Raw genomic sequence first — 22,024 nt, 5'->3', positions numbered from 1 at the left:
TTACTTCCCATGTAATTCTCAGAAATCAAGTTAACTACAGAGCTGCTTTCTGTAGCAAACAGATGAGCTGTCTCAATCGCCTTAACTCAAGTTAGCATTTTTCTAAGTAAAATTTTAAAAACTGTTAACTATAAATATGCTCTATGACACACATACACTTTCAAAAGATGAACTCCAACTGTTGAGGGGATGAACTGAGGAAATACAAACATATGAGATGCTCTCCCAGGGTTTCCAGTGAAGAAAAATGGAAAGACAAGTGGGAAATGGAATAAGGACAATTTGGACATTAAACCTCTGACCTTGGCTTTGACATTAGCACAGAGAGAGCTCATTTACTTGGAGACCAGATCTTGGTTTCCAACACCATGCTCCAACAAAAGAACCAGGACTTCTTGGCGAAACGGCCAATTCCTGGACTGACTGGACTGAGGAAGACATAATATGAGCTGGGCATATCTTGTACGTGCAGCACGCTGAGGAAGTGTTGAAAAAACAAAAAACCAACAGGAGCGTCTTAAAATGACCACAGGAGCAACTGAAAGAATCCCCACTGGCCAAAGCTGGAACAATCTGAGCAACAAAATAAATGTCAAAGCACTGGATTTTACCATGGACCCATGAGCCCACACTGACATAAGTAATTACTATATAAATAAACAAGAGGAGAGACAGACCTTTACGGGGAAGATCAAAGAAATTTACATAGACAAATGATCAAATAAATCAGCATTATCAGTAATGAGCCAGGTTGAGAACATGAGCTTTCAAATGACAAGGGCACTTCCCCTCTGGGGTCGCAGTCCCAAACTCCAATCAAACCACGCTGCTGCTGCTGCTAAGTCGCTTCAGTCGTGTCCGACTCTGTGCAACCCCATAGACGGCAGCCCACCAGGCTCCCCCGTCCCTGGGATTCTCCAAGCAAGAACACTGGAGTGGGTTGCCATTTCCTTCTCCAATGCAGGAAAGTGAAAAGTGAAAGGGAAGTCACTCAGTCGTGTCCGACTCTTAGCGACCCCATGAACTGTAGCCTACCAGGCTCCTCTGTCCATGGGACTTTCCAGGCAAGAGTACTGGAGTGGGGTGCCATTGCCTTCTCCGAATCAAACCATGAAAAACAGTCAAACCCAAACTGAGGGATGTATACACAGTACCTGACTGGCCCTCCTTAAAACTGCGACAGTCATCAAAAACAGAGTCTGAGGAACAGTAACAGCCAAGACACGGACGAGGAGACATGATAACTAAATATAAAGGGGTGTCCTGGCTGGGATCTGGGACATGACGTGGCATGCCATGGGATTCCATGACAACGCTTAAGAAATTTACTATACAGGTATAAAAGACTACAAGCTAGGACGAAATGAAAAATGTTAACATAATTATAAAATTAAGACATTCTGTATCACTTTAACTGATAACTGTAGTTATAAAGCAATTTTTAAACAGTAGGCAAGGAAATTCCACTTAAAACAGTGACTTCCAAAACTGGGACATGCATCAGATTTCTATGTTTTGCATCAGCTACAGAATGCATCACACAGTGATAAACAACTTGCCCTGTAACAGTGTAACTAACAGCTTAACTGCTGCCTTACATACTGAACACCAAGCATCTATCTGTCAGGCACTATGCTTAACACCCCACAGGAGCTCATTTAATCCTCCACAGAGCTTTCTGGCGCCATTTTCGGAAAGGATACCTTGCCCACAAGGCCCATTCTTGTTGATTATGGAAATTATCATACTCTCATTATCAAATACCTATCACATAGCAGGTAACTCAGTTGGGCAATCGACAGATGCTATGCCATCTCGGCCTCCCAACAGCCCTCTCCCAATCCCTGCGCTGCCGAAGAGGCAAAGCAGATGCAAAGGTAACTCGCCTGCTCCCTGGAATGGGTCTGGGCAGAACAGGAGCCCTGGTCCGACCTCAAAGCCGAGGACTCTCCCACCTTGGGCCCACCTCTCTGTCCCAGGTCCCTGGGGTGTCCACCTCCTCCGAAAGGCAGACAGAGCCCTGCACCCCTGGGGAAGGAGGTCCCTGTCGCTGGAGAGAGTGCTTGCGGGGAGAGTGCTTGCGGGGAGAGTGCTTGCGGGGAGAGTTCAGGGACCGAGCTGTCTGGCCAGTGCTGGGGTTCCCTCCTTTGGTGAAGCCTCTTAGCTATTCTACGTCTACATTCCTCACTTACTGGCATGGGTAAGACGCTGAGTCTGAACTCCGCCCTGGGGAGACAGAGTGTGGCTACGATATAGATGGGGGGTGGGGGGGGGACATGAGAATTTCGTCCTACTTCTGCGTGTCAAAAATAAGCTGTAACTCAACTCCACTCTCCTTCAGGTAGCTGCCTACCTCCTTGAGTATTATTAACTCCACCCTGGGTAGACACTGCATGGCTAAATATAAATGGAAGGCGGAGGGGGGGACAGGGAGATGAGAATTTCATCTTATTTCTGCATGTCAAATATAAGGTGTAACTCAACTCCACTCTCCTTCAGGTAGCTGCCTACCTCCCCTACCAAGTACAGGAGTCACATCCCGTCTTCTCTGAACACCAAACAATCGGTTCCCCTAACTGAGAGCACGCAACAGATCAGGCTGGGGTTTCACTTTCATGTAAATCTGTGTGTTTATGTCTAAAAAAGAGTGTAAAACCACCCCCTGGAGGGACAGGAAATACAAGCCTTTTAAATTAGAGACCAGTTATTTGAAATCAACAATTAACTTTGAGAATGGGATTCTCTGTAAGAGCTGAGATAGAAGAAGAAATAAAATTTTAAATGTATGTGATTTCATTCCCTTTAGGCTTTTTGTTTCTTAGGGTCTCTATTCCAATGATTTATTTACAGTTGAAAACTGCACATAAACTGCTGCACACTGTAGTGTGTTAACTACACCATCAGACCCTCAGTTCACTCAACATCGGCTCAACTGGACAAGGGCTGTGCTAGCAGTTGAGGAAACACACATTACTGAACAAGAGACTCACCATGCCTGCCCTCCTAAACTTTTCAATCTACACAGAGAACTAGGTATTTAGCAGGTCAGTCCAGTTGCTCAGTCGTGTCCGTCTCTTTGCAACCCCATGGACTGCAGCACGCCAGGCTTCTCTGCTTCACCAACTCCCGGAGCTGGCTCAAACTCAACGTTCATCAAATAGGTGATGCCATCCAACCATCTATTTCATCCTCTGTTGTCCCCTTCTCCTGCCTTCAATCTTTCCCAGTGTCAGGGTCTTTTCCAATGAGTCAGTTCTTCGTATCAGGCGGCCAAAGTATTGGAGCTTCAGCTTCAGCATCAGTCCTTCCAATGAATTTTCAGGACTGATTTCCTTTAGGATTGACGGGATTGATCTCCTTGCAGTCCAAGCAACTCTCAAGACTCTTCAGCACCACAGTTGAAAAGTATCAATTCTTCAGCACTCAGCTTTCTTTATAGTCCAACTCTCACATCCATACATGACTACTGGAAAAACCATAGCTTTGACTAGACAGACCTTTGTTGCAAAGTAATATCTCTGCTTTTGAATCTGCTATATAGGTTGGTCATAACTTTTCTTCCAAGGAGCAAGCATCTTTTAATTTCATCGCTGCAGTTACCATCTGCAGTGATTTTGGAGCCCAAGAAAATAGTCTCTCACTGGTTTCATCATTTCCCCATCTATTTGCCACAAAGTGATGGGACCAGATGCCATGATCTTCGTTTTTTGTATGTTGACTTTTAAGGCAGTTTTTTTCATTCTCCTCTTTCACTTTCATCAAGGGGCTCTTTAGTTCCTCTTTGCTTTCTGCCATAAGGGTGGTATCATCTGCATATCTGAGGTTATTGATATTTTTCCTGGCAATCCTGATTGCAGCTTGTGCTTCATACAGCCCAGCGTTTCTCATAATGTACTCTGCATATAAGTTAAATAAGCGGGGTGACAATACACAGCCTTGACGTACTCCTTTCCCAATTTGGAACCAGTCTGCTGTTCCATGTCCAGTTCTAACTGTTGCTTCCTGACCTGCATACAGATTTCTCAGGAGGCAGGTAAGGTAATCTGGTATTCTCATCTCTTTAAGAATTTTCCAGTTTGTTGTGATCCACACAATCAAAGGCTTTGGCATAGTCAATAAAGCAGAAATAGATGTTTTTCTGGAACTCTCCTGCTTTTTCGATGATCCAATGGATGTTGACAATTTGATCTCTGGTTCCTCTGCCTTTTCTAAATCCAGCTTAAACATGTGGAAGTTCTCAGTTCATGTACTGTTGAAGCCTTGTTTCGGGAATTTTGAGCATTACTTTGCTAGCGTGTGAGATGAGCGTAATTGTGCAGCAGTTTGAATATTCTTTGGCATTACCTTTCTTTGGGATTGGAATGAAAACTTATCTTTTCCAGTCCTGTGGCCACTGCTGAGTTTTCCAAATTTGCTGGCATATTGAGTGCAACACTTTCACAGCATCATCTTTTAGGATTTGAAATAGCTCAACTGGGATTCCATCACCTCCACTAGCTTTGTTTCTAGTGATGCTTCCTAAGGCCCACTTTACTTCACATTCCAGGATGTCTGGCTCTAGGTGAGTGATCACACCATTGTGGTTATCTGGATCATTAGATCTTTTTTGTATAGCTCTGTGTATTCTTGCCACCTCTTCTTAATATCTTCTGCTTCTGTTAGGTCCATACCATTTCTGTCCTTTACTGTACTCATCTTTGCATGAAATGTTCCCTTGGATTCTCTAATTTCTTGAAGAGATCTCTAGTCTTTCCCATTCTACTGTTTTCCTCTATTTCTTTGCATTGATCACTGAAGAAGGCTTTTTTATCTCTCCTTGCTATTCTTTGGAACTCTGCATTCAGATAGGTTTATCTTTCCTTTTCTCCTTTGCCTATAGCTTAACTACACACAAAGTGCTTCAAGAACAGTTCCTCATTATGTTGTGAAGGAAAACTACAAAGCATACCAGCAGACAGGATCTAGCCTGGAGATCCCTTAGGGTGATAACAAGGAAGACATCTCCAAAGAAGGACGGCTGAAGGCACTGACCAGGAGAGGGAGGGGGAAAGCGGCCAAGACAGAAGAGCCCACAGCTCCTCCGAGAAAGCCACAGGCCACGCGAGCCTGGGCTGAGGGCAAAGCAAGCAGAGCACACAAAGGAGCCGGCAGGCATCAGACCTAACAGAAAGGCGCAGCTGCAGAGGGCACTAAGCAGGGGCAAGGCAGGGGTGAACCTACCTTTTTCTTCAAAATATTTCCCTCGTCTCCTTACACGAGCAGACAGGAACCAAGATACACCCATTTTTCTAACACTACTTTGACTTTTCCACACATAAAGTTCAACTATTCAGTCTTAAAGTCAACCTAAACAGCTATTCTGTCTACACTAGTCGAACAAACAAGAACAGTTCACCTGCAAGGAGTCAATAGAGAAAAAAACAATTGTTCACTTGAGAGGCACGATGCCTGTAGGAGTTGTGAAATTCTTAAAAATGGCAAGTTAACAGCTAAGAAATAAAACACTATGCAACATCAAAGATGCACTTAGAGATAAACAAAAAGTCTGTCTTGTGAAAAATATAACTACCTTCTAATTAAGAACGATGTAAACTGGGAGAAAACTTTTATTGGATCTAAAAACTTTTAGAAAAAAGCTATTTCTAATTTTATAGCTCCCTTCACTAAGGAGAACATAATTGGTAACTGTGGTTGAATACGTAGGCTAATGTGAAATTTGCTGGAAATGTGAGGCCTGAAGTCCAGTGTATTCCAAAGATAAACACCACTCACAGTTTCAGAAAGGAAACCGATCTCACAGTGTGTAATTACATGCAACATGTACGAAATATAGTGAATGTAAAAAATAAAGTATCAGAACTATGTTATTATACTTTGTGTCTCAATTGTGGGGACTACGAGTCCCCTGAAACTGAATGTAGATTTTAATTTACACGCATTTTTGGAGTCAAGAGTCCATAGTTTTATCAGATTGTCAGATGGAGTCTCTCACCCAAAAGGGTTAAGATGCACTGACCTAGACAATATTTACCAAACATTTAGCAGGGTTCTTCTTTCAAAATGTCTCATTCCGACATATATTAGACAGACACTCAAAGGATAAAGGTATCAGATGCATTAACGAATTCAAATCAGTATTTGAGCTACAAGGGTGCTTCCACATTAGGTAAGAACAATGCCTTCCCGACCACACAAGCCGGCTTTGCACAAAGCTGACTTTTAAATCACATACATGTCAAGAAGTTAACCAAATAAAGCAGCGGTTTTCAATCTTTTGTGACGCTCTGTTGTTTTCTGTTTAGAAGGACACTATTCTCCATACTCCTTGTAAAAGCGGTCAATTAAAATAAATTAACATTAAACTGAATAGCACAGTTAATTTAGGAATAATTAGAGAAATCCTTAAACGGTTCATAATCAAGGCTACAACTGAATACAATAAAGCCAAAGCCTTTGCAGGGTAAAATCAAGCAAATATGGAACACAATGATTTGGTGAAAGAGATAAATGGAGAATGTTCCACATAATACAGTAACAGAAATGTGAAAGCAGAAGAAAAAAATATTACAAGAATAGTTATTTGTAAGACTGACACACAAGACTAGAGACCATGGAAGAACAAGGGATTTAATAAGTGATTTTCCAGTGATAACTTTGTGTTTACCTTTCTTGGGGTTCAATGAACTGTTTGAATCTACAGGCTTACAGTGTCTGTTCATTTTAAGCCTTATTTCTTAAAATCTTTTTTCTGGTTTTCCTCTTCCAAGAGCTCCACTCACAGATCGGCTGAGCGCTGGACAGGATCGCCTGTCGCTGCTCTTCTACACGGTTTTTCTGGCCTGCACACTCCCTGGACTGAACTGTGCGTGCTTTCTATTGCTATGTTCACAAGTCCAATTTTTTTCCCTACAGTGCCTGTGTGTAAGTTGATCAGTTGCTCAGTCCAGTAGCCTGTCAGGCTCCTCTGTCCATGGTATTTTCCAGGCAAGAAAACTGGAGTGCGTCGTCATTTCCTTCTCCAGGAGATCTTCCAACCCAGGGACTGAACTCGCATCTCTGGCATCCTTTGCACTGGCAGGCTGTTTCTTTACGGTCACGTTTTTCTTGTGTCTACTCTGTTGATAATCCCACCCAATATATTTGTCATTTCAGATACTGTATTTTTTCATCTTCAGATGGTCAATTTGAGGGTTTTTTTTAATGTCTTCTATTTTTTCTTCAATGTTCATGTTCTCATTTAAATACCTGAACATAATTCAATAATAAAAAGACAAGCCAATTAAAAATGGACAAAGGATCTGAATACACAGTTCTCCAAAGAAGATATACAAAGGGCCAACAAGCATCTGAAAAGATGCTTACCATCACTAGGAAAATGCACATCCCAACCATGAGACAGGACTTTACATCCAAAAGGATGGCTATCCTCACAAAGGCAGATAATAATAAGCATGAGCAAGGATGTGAAGAAATCAAAACTCTCATACATAGCTGGTGGGAATGTCAAATGGTACAGCCAAGTTGAAAAATCTATGATCCAGCAATTAGACTCCTAAGTATATATGCAAGAAAAATGAAAACATATGTCCAGACAAACACCTCTATACATATTTGAACACTTACAGCATCACTACTTAAAACAGTCAGAAGGTGGAAACAAGCCGATGTCTATCAAGTGACAAGTGGATAAGCAGAGTGCAGTATTGACACGTGCATTCAGTGGACCACTATTCAGCCAAAGAAAGGAATGAAGGACTGATACATCGTACAAGAGGAATGAAACTTGCTAACATTAGGTTAAATGAAAGAAGTCAGTCCTAACAGACCACATATCACATGATTCGATTTGTATAACATGCTCAGAACAGAGACAAAAGTAGATTAATGGTCACTTAGAACTGGGAGGCATGAGGCTTGCAGACAGAAGCAGCTAACAGGCACAGGGGATCTTCCCGAGGTGATCACAGTGTTCTAAAATTGACCTGGTGATGGCTACACATATCTTTGCACACACTAAAACAACTGATTTCTACTTTAAATGGGTGAATTGTATGATACATGAATTGTATCTCAATAAGGGGAAAAATGGGCTTCCCTGGTGACTCAGCTGGTAAAGAATCCATCTGCCTGCAATGTGGGAGACCTGGGTTCGATCCCTGAGTTGGGAAGATCCTCTGGAGAAGAGAAAGGCTATCCACTCCAGTATTCTGGCCTGGAGAATTCCATGGACTGTATAGTCCATGGGGTCGCAAAGTCGAACATAACTGAGCCACTTTTACTTTCAAGGGGAGAAATATCAATAACCTCAGATATGCAGGTGATACCACACTAGCGGCAGAGAGAAACTAAAGAGCCTCTTGATGAAGGTGAAAGAGGAGAGTGAAAAAGCTGGCTTAAAACTCAACATGCAAAAAAGGAAGATCATGGCCTCCAGTCCCATCACTTCATGGCAAAAAATGGGGAAACAACAGTAAGTGTCAGACTTTATTTTCTTGGGCTCCAAAATCACTGCAGATGGTGACTGCGGCCATGAAATTAAAAGACGCTTGCTCCTTGGAAGAAAATCTATGACAATCCTAGACATGATACTAAAAAGCAGAAACATCACTTTGCCGACAAAGGTTGAGTCAAAGCTATGCTTTTTCCAGTAGTCATGTACAACTGTGAGAGATGGACCATAAAGAAGGCAGAGCACCTAAGAAGTGATGCTTTCAAACTGTGGTGCTAGAGAACACTCTTGACAGTCCCCTGGACTAACAGGAGATCAAACCAGTCCATCCTAAAGGAAATCAGTCCCGAACATTCATTGGAAGGACTGATGCTGAAGCTGGAGCTCCACTAGTTTGACCACCTGATGTGAAGGGCCAACTCATTGGAAAAGACCCTGATGCTGGGAAAGATGTGACGGCGGGAGGTGAAGGTGGCAACAGAGGATGAGATGGCTGGATGGCACCACCGATTTGATGCACATGAGTTTGAGCAAACTCGGGGAGATGGTGAAGCACAGGAAAGTCTGATGTGGTGCAGTCTATGGGTGTTGCAAAGAGTCAGATATGACTGAGCGACTGAACCACAAAGGTTGTTTTACTTTTTTTTCCAACGGGACACCTCAATATGAACCAGGGACAAGCAGGATTTGAACAGAACGCAACCTTACTTTTACTAAAACATGGGAATGGGGATCTTATGATAGGTTCTAGGTCAGCTCTCGCTCAGAGAGCAATTCCAAGAGGAGAGCTCTTCCCAGGTATGTAAGATGCAGAACCTAGAGATGCAGAGAGGAGTCGACATCCTGCATAAGGAGTATGAAAGCAAGGACACGCCTTTGTCTTTTATTCACAGTTCTCAGGAAACCAGAACACAAAGAGAGTGCAAAGGAAGAGGTGCCAAGAATCAGTACACTATTAAAGTCTTGCCAGCGATAATTCATTGAATTAACTCTTATTCCATCAACAGATACTTATTCAGTAATACTAGGCACATGGCTATTAGAACAAGATTTACAGTGATGTAAAAATACAGAAACCAGTATTATAAGCTCTTTTATAGCTTATGGTGTTTTTTCCCCACAAAATATCATAGAAAATGGTACTTATTGCATTTTTCCAGAAAAATGGGTCTGAAATTATTTTCCCTTAGTGACATGTGTTGGTCTTCCTAGCTTTAAAGAAATGGAAGGAAACTAAAAAGAAAATATTTAACTATGTGAACATTTAAAAATATAAAAAATAATAACAGTCACTTAAAAAGTTAACCTGGAGAAAAAAAAAAACACTGTCCTTAATTTATAAAAGATTCATTAAAACTGGAAAGAAAAATCCTGATACCAACAGGAAAATAATGAAAAAATACAAAAAAAGATAATTCACAAAATAAGCTTAATTACCAATAAAACATGAAAGCAGCTCCACCTATTATTAGTTACCAGACACTTTAAACAAGATAGCTCTTTCTGGGCTACATAAATTAGCAAAGGCTTTAAAAAATCCTCAAAACTAGAAAGCTCGTAAGTTAACCACTATTTGTGGCCTGTACATTTTTATAATCTTTCAGAAGAAAATATTTAACGATAGATATTACAACTCTTAAATGTGTTCAAACTCCTTTCTAATTCTGCATTCAGAAAATGATTTCACAAAAGCCCCCAGAAGAGCCAACAGAGGTGCATTATCAGGAGGTTCACTACAGTGCTCTCTGGAACAGAAAGAAACTGGTAATAACTTAAATGGTTTATGGCAGAACCACAAAATGGAATGAGAGAGCCAGTTTTAAATGACAGTTAAATATTGTTACTAAGATGGCAAATGCTCACAGTATGTTCGGACAATATATCATGCCCACCTCTGTCGAGAGGGACCTCCTATCACCCCTGTATAGTTTACTTGGGAATTATTCATTTTTGTGAGAACTCTTATTGCTACAGCAAACCACTATTTAAATCATTCATCACATCCTTTCACATTGATGACTAAAGAGACAGTACATAAAACAGAGGACCACAGGCTCTGAAGTATAACGAAGCTGAATGAGCCCTGAGTCCAGGGATTCTGAACTCACATTGACACGTCTCTTAAAGGCTCACTTTCTCCATCTGAAAAATACACTTCTAGTTTGCAGCCTCATTACAGAAAACATGTGATACTACTTGAATGATGGCACACAGGCAGATGACAGATGCAAGTTTATTACCATTTCCACAGCAAACCATGAATTATAAAGTTTCCATTTACCTTATCTCTCTCAACTAGATTATAAATTCCCTGAAGACAGGGCATGTTTTATGTTACACTCCTACACAATACAAGTATTACCGGCCTAAGGAAGTGAGAGGAGAGGGCGATGGCACCCCACTCCAGGACTCTTGCCTGGAAAATCCCACAGACGGAGGAGCCTGGTGGGCTGCAGTCCATAGGGTCGCGAAGAGTCGGACACGACTGAGCGACTTCACTTTCCCTTTTCACTTTCATGCACTGGAGAAGGCAATGGCACCCCATTCCAGTATTCTTGCCTGGAGAATCCCAGGGACGGCAGAGCCTGGTGGGCTGCCATCCATGGGGTCGCACAGAGTCAGACACGACTGAAGCGACTTAGCAGCAGGGGAGTGAGAGAACACTGCAGGAGAAAAGAGACAAAAAGGGCAGCCGATGCCCAGAGACCAGTCCACTCACAGGCGAGAAGCTCCCAGAGACCAGTCCACTCACAGGCGAGAAGCTCCCAGAGACCAGTCCACTCACAGGCGAGAAGCTCCCAGAGACCAGTCCACTCACAGGCGAGAAGCTCCCAGAGACCAGTCCACTCACAGGCGAGAAGCTCCCAGAGACCAGTCCACTCACAGGCGAGAAGCTCCCAGAGACCAGTCCACTCACAGGCGAGAAGCTCCCAGAGACCAGTCCACTCACAGGCGAGAAGCTGAGAAAGACGTCATGTTCGGGAATGGGAAAATGTCCATTGTGAGTGGAGACTAAATTCTAAGATGCAAGTGTCTCCCGGGGTCTATTATTAGTAGTTGTTTAGTCACTAAGTTGTCTCTGACTCTTTGCGACCCCAAGAACTGTAACCCACCAGGCTCCTCTGACCGTGGGATTCTCCAGGCAAGAATACTGGAATGGGTTGCCATTTCCTTCTCCAGGGGATCTTCCCGACCCAGGGATTGAACTCCAGTCTCCTCCATTAGCCGACAGGTTCTTTACCACTGACCCACCAGGGACGCCTGCACCTCAGGTTAAAAGGAGTCTCAAATTTAGCTACCCCTGAGTGGCAACTTTGTGCAGGGATATATTCACAGGTCTTCTCACAAAGTGACTTGAATTGAAATTCAGGGCCTCCCTCATTGTAGCCAAATCTGAGTCTGGGGAGTTGTCCACCTCAGAAAGCTTCCTGCATCAGGGCTTGGGGCAGAGGAGATGGGAGTTGTTAATTACTGGGCACAGAGTCTCCTTTCAAAGAGGAACAGTTCTAGAGACTTGCCACGCAACAGCCTGAATGAATATACTTAAACACTACTGAGCTGAACACTTAGAAATGATTACAATGGTGGGGGAAAAAAAACAAAAACAAAAACAACCCTCCCCAAAACCCTGAGTGAATAAAATACACTGTGACACATTTACACAATGAAATACTTTAAAGCAACAAAAATACAGTAGCTCAGAATCCACCTGCAATGCAGGAGACCCTGGTTCCACTCCTGTGTCAGGAAGACCCCCTGGAGAAGGGATAGGCTACCCAATCCAGTATTCTTTGGCTTCCCTGATGGCTCAGACCATAAAGAATCTGTCTGCAATGCGGGAGACCTGGGTTCAATCCCTGGGTTGCAAAGATCCCCTGGAGAAGGACATGGCAACCCACTCACGTATTCTTGCCTAGAGGATCCCATGGACAGAGGAGTTGGCAGGCTACAGTCAGACACAATGTCACAAAGAGTCAGACACGACTGAGTGACTGAGCACAGCACAGCACCCAGAAAACACAGATGACTCTCACGAACATCACGTCTCTTGAAAGATGTAAAACGTTGCTAGGTGTCAGGGCGATGAGGAGAGGAGGGGCAGCGGCCGGGCAGAAGGGGTCTGTAGGTGCTACTCTCTTCACAGAGCTCATCTCCACAAGCACACTCACTTCTAGATGCCAAATCCTGCTACACGTGTCGTATGTATCAAACGTCTGCCTTACACAATATAAAAACAAACATTGCACAAAAATCTAAAATTAAAAAAAAAAAAACCCGAGGGAACCTAATTGGTCACTAGCCTCTCTTTCTCTTTTATCCTTGTATTATAAAATTCTGCCAACAGCCTATATAGTTGCCTCTATTTTATATAAAATTCAATATGTAAAATTCTGTACTTAGGAACAGATTATACCTAACATAAATATATGCATACTCTTTAGTAATACGATTCCATTTCCAGGATTTTATTCTAATAAAGTATCTTGGGTATAGACAAAGACTGAGCCCAAAAGAGCATTCATAATATTGCTGCTTATAACAGCAAAAGAAATGGAAACACCTCAAAAAGCCGGACAAGAGACTGGTTAGATTAACTGAGGTCACAAGCACTTCCGGGAACAGAGCCGTGCCGGAACCCTTGAGGGGAGTCAGGCGGCAGCAACAGGGGTTGCCCCTGGCAGACCAAGACCACACCAAGCTCCCTGTAGTAAGGATCGCTGCGTCCTTCTCTTAAGTTTTCCATCATCCACAGAGAGGGGCTTCTTTCACTGAGCTGCTTCCTCGAGAGCAGGGCATCAGCTCCAGGCCATGGTGCCTGTCTCCTGCCAAGAAGGGCCACCTCTGGGCCTGAGGAGAAGGACTCTCCCATGTACTTTCAGGGACAGGCTCCCGATGGCCTGTTTAAACCACTCTGAGATCATACCAGTGGGTTGAGTCAGGACTGACAAAACTGTTGAGAAAGTAATTCAAAAGCAATTAAATTACAGCATACTGATAAATAAGGAATAGTGTTTGTTATTAAATAGTTCACAACATGGGAAAGTGTTCATGATATGCTAGCTACTAATGGTGGCTCAGATGGTAAAGAATCTACCTGCCATCCAGGAGACCTGGGTTTGACCCCTGGGTTGGGAAGATCCCCTGGAAAAGGCAAGGGCGACCCACTCCAGTATTCTTGCCTGGAGAATCCCATGGACAGAGGAGCCTGGTGGGCTACATACAGTCCACAGGGTCGCAGAGAGTCATACACACCTAAGCAACTAAGCACGCCAAGATAAACTGTATGGAGCAAGAACTTACACGTATAAGCTTATATGTATAAATCTCTCTCTCTCACACACACACACACAGATAAGACATAAAGCCCAGGAAAGAAATAGGCCAAAATGTTAACGGTGACTATTTTTAGACAGTAGGATTATGACTATTTTCTTCTTTATACTTCTCAGACTTTTCTACAATTGACATGTGTTGCTTTTATAATCAGAGATTTCTAACTGATTAAGAAAAGTAATCTCACTCACTTTTCTAAGGCAATAACAGCTAGACCAATCTGGAAAGCAATACTTTTAAACATAATGCACAACATTTTAAAAAATGAAAACAGTACTAACCTAAGTCGTAAAGACATGTCAAGTTAAACCAAAAAACTAAAAAGAAGTGCTAGAGAAAAAAGACTGAGCTATACCTAACGACCTAAAGGAGTCATTCAACCTACAGTATTACACTTCTGATTTTAGTAGAGTGATTTATGATCCTTGGGTCAGAATTCTAAATACCTTTGGGAATGATATGCAAAATAATTATAGCTGAAGCAAAGGAGGGAATTTGGAAAAGCCGGGTCCCCAAATCCTCGTTTATGACTTCCACAGACACAGAAAAACAAATGTTTCTTGGATAAAGATTATTCCAACTGTTTTAAAATGTATGTAGACTCAAAGCATACTTGATGGCCTTTTATGAAAATTAATTACAATGGACTTCCCCCCCTTATCACTTTAAAAGAAAAAAATTAAAAGAAGAAAAGAAATGTAATAATGATAGCTAAAAATTACAGGGTACTTTTTGTAAAAGGTGATTGGCTCATCTAATTTAGTAACAACCTAGGAAGTAGGTGCTATTATTATCTGCTTTTCAAATAAGGAAACTGAGTCAGAAAGAAGTTAAATAATTCCCCAGTATTTAACAGGCTGGTACTCAGAAGGTAAGATTCAAAGCCTGTCTGTCTAGACTAACAGGCACTCACTCTAGTACCAACACCCATGTGCTCTCCCCACTATAGCCACAGCCTCCTCCCCCCGAAAAGAGGGGCCACTGATCACTATGACACTATGCCAGGAACTGGGACCCGAGAGTGAGCCAAACAACCATGCCTCTGCCCTTCTGGAGTCTGATGTCTACTGAGGCTGACAGACAATAAAAAAACATTCACACAAATGGATAATCACCAATGCTGAGACACAAGAACGTGGCGGAAAACCATGGAGACCAGGAAGACTTTTAACCGAAGGACTTAATCTAACCAATGCCTCAAGAGGCCAACAATCCTGTCTGCAATGCAGGAGACACAGGAGACCTGGGTTCGATCCCTGGGTTGGGAAGATCCCCTGGAGAAAGAAATGGCAACCCACTCCAGTTTTCTTGCCTGGAAAATCTCAAAGAGACAGAGGAGTCCGGCAGGCTACACTTCAAAGGGTCACAAAGAGTCGGACAGGCCTGGGCAGGCACACAGGCACTGGTGAAAGGGTACAAGGTCAAGGAAAGCCTGACCCTGAGGTGAGCAATGCCTCAGAGAAGACCAAGAACAGGAGGAAGACTTAACTGGGTAGAGATAACACCCCAGGTCATCATTTTCTTAAAAATATGCTTCACTGCAGTGAAAACTGCTGTACCCTAACGCACGCACGCACGCACACATGCACGCACGCACACACACACACACACACGGAGAGAATATGCTTCACTAGTGAAAACTGCTGTACCCTAACGCACGCACGCACGCACGCACGCACGCACACACACACACACACACACCAGGAGAGAATGAGTTTCTTTTTTACCTTTCCTTGAAGACTACTCCATTGGAAAATAAATAAATATTAGTGTTTCAGAGAAAAATGAACAAATTATCTAAAGTATTCATATATTCCAATCCCAATATTACTCCAAAATTTATACTAAATTTTAAACTCATCTTTACAAGTCTTATGTTTAAGGATAACCAACCAAGAGAACGACCTTGGGAGACAAAGATTAAGATGAATTCTTATTCTTGCCCGTGGGAAACAACACTGTTTCCAAGGAAGAAAACAGCCAGATCCTAATCATGCCTGGCTTCTTCAAAATGCCTTCAGATCATTTAGTGGGCAAACACTGTGCTGTTCTCCTGACTCAGTCTCAAGGGACAAGGTATAACAGCATCTTCCCTTAATTTCGGTGGAGCCATGCTTTTCAAAGGGAGAGTCACAACCCACTTGTGGATGATAAAATCAATTTAATGAGTCATGATGAACAGTCTTTTTTAACAGAAGAGAACAAAAACAAGAGTTACTGGAGTATACTGTGTAAGGCCAAGAGCTGTTCCATAAATTCTTATTTCAGTTACACAGCATCCACACACTGTTGTAAAATATATTTCCTCCTACAGGTCACAACTGCAGCCAGAATTTCAGTATCACCACCCCAAGACAGAAACTACAATCTTACCGCCGCCTTGGCCTAAAGACGAGTACTGGAAAGAAGAACGAGATCTCTAGAAAGGCCTGAGCACTGGCTGCTCTTTATTCTGGGTGCCTGAAAGACTGAAGGAAAGTTTCATGGGGTAAAAAAAAAGTTGTGTACAGTGAGTCTGGGGGAGATTTCAGGGTAGGGTTTGTTTCTTTTTTTTTTTTTTTTGCTTTTTTTCCCTAAAAATCCTTCATCACTGTTCCATCCTGTAAAGTCCAGTTAATCCAGAAAACACGGTATTCCACTGTTTGGTGTGTGGGTCTGAGCTGAACAGCACCTTGAGCTTTGGACCTGAAAGGGAGCACAGTATGACAGAAGGAAAGGGGAGCAAGAGCCGGAGACCTCGGGGAAGCCGCAGCCTCTCCGGGCTGGCTTTCCCACCTCTAAAACAAGGGGCGCTGCCCAGATGATCCCCAAGCTCCCTTCCGGCTCCGACCTCCTGAAAGTCTACAAGCAATGCAAAGCAAGACTAAACGCACACTAAGAGTCCCACCATCTGTAAGACTTGCAATAAAACACTAAGTGCTCAATTCCGCATTGGAATAAGAACTAAACACTTAAACATTCAAAACACTAACTCTAACCACTTAGTGAGAAAACCAAGTTATACCTACATTTTTATGTTCCCACATAAAAAGACTTCAGAATGTTTAATGGTACAATAAAAATAACGCATGTATTCAATTTTCTTCCAAAATATTTCTGAAAGACTGAAAAGGTTGACAATTTGTTAATTTTACATCTCTAAACTAGCTGTCCTCTAATAAGCCCTGTTCAGAACATTCTACAGGTCAGCAGTATCCTCAAATAGCCTGCTCATATACAAAAAGGAAAAAAAAAAAAGTTCCACTGAAAACAAAGGTTAGTAGCCACTTTTTTCCACAGAAGGCTTAGTTCTTCTGAAATTATGCTGAAATGAACTCCACTTATAAAATGCTTTTAAAAGAATGCCTAATATATTCTTAATAGCTTTCCCTGCTACCTTATAAACATTTGGCATCCACATGATCCATGAGACTACTAAGTCTATCAATGTCTGCAAAATACACCAAATGATCTTAGAGGTCAAAAACAAATTTTCATACTGCCTATGCCATTAATACTTAAAGAAAATCAACTGGATACAGTCAGCTCAGATAGTTCATACATTCAAAATTCTTAAAAAGAACATTTAAATTAATTTAAAGTCTGGCAACAGCACTCCCTTTGTATAGCAAATAGAATCTCATCAATTTCAATTTTAGGGACAATGCAAAGTAGAGAGACTTAAAATTCTAAATGTACAATAGGTTAGGTTTTCTTTTTATTGTAAAATAAAAGCATGAAACATTCCTTATGAAAAATTTTAGAAAAAAGTAGCATGTATCCCTTCGACCTATTTTCTAAACACATACACACTTTTTTGTTTTAATAGGATCACACTAAGTATAAGCGTTTTAATTCAAATTATTAACAGTTTAAACAAAAATAAAGGGATTTATTATTTCACATGTTGAGTCGAGAAAAATGGGAATGAATGCAGCAGAAGCGGACAGCGGCCAATGACTTCTCTTGGTCACTGTCTGAAACCACACTGCTTCTCTCTGTGAGATGGTGACTAGAGTCCCAGGGAGCTACCTCTAGGCTCAGGACCGCACAGAATACGTTTCAGTTACTATAAAGCGCTTTTCTGTCCTGCGGCTCCCATCTGAAAGATCCTAAGAAAGAGCTCCAGGGGCCTCGCCCTCCTCAAGTGCCACCCCTACAGCCAGGCAAGTGGAGAACAAGGGCAGCTCCGTCTCTGCCACGGGGTCACGAGAGGGGCGGCCACACGGGGAGGCCAGACAGGGCGGACAGGCCGAGCTGGCGGGGCAATGCGTGTGACCCGAGCAGACACCTCATGGGCTGGCTGCCACACCCCACGCATGGGGCTGTGTGCTCTGCCCTCTCAGTGAGCACAGCGGTGGCTATGGATAAACCAGAAGTGCCCAGGGAATCTTTTTAACAACAGGTCCCACTGGTGTGTAGACTTATCTAGGAGGAAATAGATCACAAGCATTTGCCCATCTCACTGAATACACCTTAAAAGCATGGTTTTTTAGTAATAGCTACACAGAATTTTTTTATGTGGGTCTAAGTTTTTTACATTTAATTTTATGGCTTAAATCCAGAAAAACCACATGCCATCATGATCTTTTTTGAACACAATACTCACAAGAGACAAAAAGCATTTTAAGAAAGTACCAACAATCACCAACATCTTTGCCACACCTTTTCAGAAACCAGCCAAAGGACTCTTTGTGGGGGGGCGGTGTCAGAGGAGTGGATTATGGGGGGGGGTGGAAAAGGTAGGTGATCCTCTGAGGCTTACCATTAGCAAAAATCTACCACTGACGGTTTTTTAAAACCGTTGTCTTTAAGGGACAAGGATACAATATACCTCAAAGTAAAGCAGGAAAAGCAAGGTTTGTCATGATCTAATTAAAGGAAGATTAAAGGTTAAAAATAAACACACTATAACTTAACCAACTGAGGGAAGTTAGTGATCAATGAGTCCCCTGGACTGCAATGAGATCAAACCAGTCAATTCTAAAGGAAATCACCCCTGAATATTCATTGGAAGGACTGATGCTGATGCTGAATCTCCAATACTTTGGCCACCTGATGTGAAGAGCCGACTCACTGGAAAAGACCCTGATGCTGGGAAAGATTGAAGGCAGGAGAAGGGGACGACAGAGGATGAGATGGTCGGATAGCATCACAGACTCAATGGACATGAGTTTAGCAAACTCCAGGAGACAGTGGAGCACAGAGGAGCCTGGAGTGCTGCAGTCCATGGGGTCGCAGGGTCGGACACAACTCAGTGACTGAGTAACAAGTGACCGATGGGGGGAAATAAGCAGCGCGTGTGAAGTCTAGGGAAACGAAAGCCTGAGAGTAAGACTCTGTCACACGCCTCTCATCCTGGGAGCAGGGGGAATGCCCAACAGGGGTGCAAGCCAACATCAGTCTAAGATCATTCCACTAATCTCCCTTGCTGACATCACGCTGACCAATCAATCTCAACTCTACTTTGGCAAGAGGGTACACTGACCCACCAGCCACAGAAGAAGCCAAGTGAGAGCTGAAGCTCCATGCCTGGACCTTGCTTACCTTATCCTGCCCAGGGAATGCCACCTTTTAAAGACCCACAGCAGGGACTTCCCCGGTGGTCCAGTGGTTTAAGAATCTGCCCTGCAATGCAGGGAACATGGGTTCAACCCGATCTGGGAAGATTCCACATGACTTGGGGCAACTAAACCTCTGTACCGCAAGTTCTGAGCCCGAGCTCTAGAACCCGGGAGCTGCAACTGCTAAAGCCCGAGAGCCTAGAGTCTGTGCTTCACAATGAGAGAAGCCACCACAATGAGAAGGCCAAGCACTAGAGAAAGCCCAACATGCAGCGACGAAGACCCAGCACAGCCAAAAATAAAAAAATAAAAAAAACACATAAAGACCCACAGCAGTCTCTGGCCAACCTCCCTTTCTAACATCTCCTCCACTCCTTAAAGAAATCATTTCCAATGGCCTACCCACTGGTGGCATCAAAGTGTCTTTAGAAAGAATACAAACCACCTGGTCAAACGAGAAGGCTGAACAACAGACTGCTATGAGTGAAAAAGGATAATCTCTGAGGAATGAGGAATTATGAAGTAACAGGAAGTTATTAAGGCAAATGCATCCAGTAAGCAACCAAGGCTTTATATACCGGCATTTCAGCAGGGCTCAGAACTAGATTTACAAGACACCCAGAGAACACAGATGAATGAAGCAGAAGCGACTTCTGACAACATAACAATTAAAGGGAACCACAAAGTCCTTCCTGAGAGACAGCCGTCCCCATTTTAGAACATGAAGGGGGAGCTTCTGCATCCCTGGAGCCCTTTGTTAACTGCTTGTGGTCACTGCTTCTCTGCCCAAAGCCACCCCGGTCAGTGGTTAGCGCCCCCTTAAGGGTCTCACGCCACGCCCATCACTGATGTGGCCCGGAGAGCCTGCAGCTAAACAAGGTGGGTTCCACCAGGGAGAATACATAGGGAGAGACATCCCATGTCAGGACTGAGACAAGCAGGCTGCAAGGGCACAGTGAGGTAGAGAGACAGGGGTCAAATCACCTAGGAGCGACAGGATAGCCAAGAACTTCTTTTTTAGCAGCGCGACCTATTTTCTTCAAATAAACTTGTAAGAACTATATTACAGTAAATAATAAAGTCAGTGGTTTCAAAAAGTTATTTGAAGTAACCTGTACTTTACACAGTCAATAAACAAGAACAATGGGGCTATTTTTAACATAAATATTTTTATGAAAGCTTACAGAAGATAGGCACAGTCTCCAATCAGCTTTAGCAGCTAAGATCAGTGCTTTTTAAAGTGCCGATTCAAGAAATCACAAAAGTAAACTGTTCCAGATCAGTTTTAATAGCTCTCCTGATAGTTTCGGGATCCTCCTACAACTGACCCAGAAGCTTAAAAAAGAAATTGTTAAGAAATGCTTATTTATTCCTAAGTTTAATCACTAACAATAACAAGTGCTCTATCCTTATCGTGAATTATTTATCAAAAACAAGGACAAGAGGCATCCACGAATGACAACAGGCAGTGAGACTCTAAGTGCAAGATTGCCTCTCAACCTGTCCTGTGCTCCCCGGTCATTGCATAACTCTCACGTCAGCAGCCGCTGAGCAGATGTGCTGGGCTGGCACCTGCCACCCTGCAGCCCTGGCCAACGTGTGCAGGCCTGCTTTCCACCAAAGACCTGTGCATTAGATCAGCCTTCCTGATCAATGACACATCGCCATGAAGGACGTGAACAAAGATGGCAGACGGGGAGCTTCACTCTGGTCTGCCCCCAAACCAGTTAACCTAGTAGCACAAGGCACGATACTGGTCCCCAGTGTGGCCAAGTGTGGCATCCAGCATTATTTGAAAATGCACACCAAGCTTCTCTGAAATGGTTAAAAACACAAACAGGAGAGATTCAAACACACAACTGCAGAAGCCCTGAAACATCTTCTTCTAATGATGTACAGTCAACTGGTCAGAGGTCAGCTCTGCACAGTGAAGAGGCGGTGGTAACAGTGAGGATGCACAGAAGAGAAAATACCAGCTCTGTCAAGCAGTGTTCTACAGACCTGCTATTGTAAAATGAACTGCGATGTTGCTAAGAAAAATATTTCTAAGATCTGCTTGTTCCGTGCACTGCTGCTCACTTGAAGTTGGATGAAGCCCATTATCCTGACCTATTTCTACTATAACAGAGACAGAGACCTGGCTGAAAACGCAAGGTTTCATCATTAGCGAAAGTCATTTTTAACAGCACACTTTCAATTCTCTCTGTTCCTTTTACTTTTACCTAAGAATGCTCATATCCATTTTTTCCCAGAGTACAGCTGTACAGACTTACAACTTCTGATCTGCTCATTTGTATCATGAAATCACATCTCTTTTTTATGGGGATCAGACACAGGGAAAGTGCAGCCAGACCTGAGCTCAGCACTAGCTGTGAAAGCCTGGATAAAACAATTAACACTGTGCCTCAGTTTCCTCATCTTGAAAAGAGACAGTAATAGGACATACCTATAATGCTGTTGGTCAAGATTAAACAGTTAACATAAGCAAAATAAACGGCACGTTTTAAGGGATAAGTGCTCACTATTATTATTTTTAAAGAGAACCTTACAGGGGTCAAAATAATCAAGAATGACTCTACTAACAAATCCACAAACTTCCTGACAAAAGCTCTAAAAATGTTAGTTACATTCCAAAGGACCAAAACGAATTCTCATTGCACCACGTACCATGACTTAGAGAAGCTGTTTCCTAAAAGTT

At 42.8% G+C, this 22,024-nt stretch overlaps 1 protein-coding gene across 1 annotated transcript in view; it reads right to left on the bottom strand.

The window, feature by feature from the left end:
* Positions 1-22,024, bottom strand: part of MAP3K4 (mitogen-activated protein kinase kinase kinase 4) — a 105,554-nt gene that overhangs the window by 82,321 nt on the left and 1,209 nt on the right. The window lies entirely within an intron of this gene.

This window comes from Capricornis sumatraensis, chromosome 13, assembly GCF_032405125.1.
Source record: "Capricornis sumatraensis isolate serow.1 chromosome 13, serow.2, whole genome shotgun sequence".
Classification (NCBI taxonomy): domain Eukaryota; kingdom Metazoa; phylum Chordata; class Mammalia; order Artiodactyla; family Bovidae; genus Capricornis; species Capricornis sumatraensis.
The sequence above is the reverse complement of the archived record's forward strand: the minus strand, read 5'-3'. Positions and strand labels throughout refer to the sequence as shown.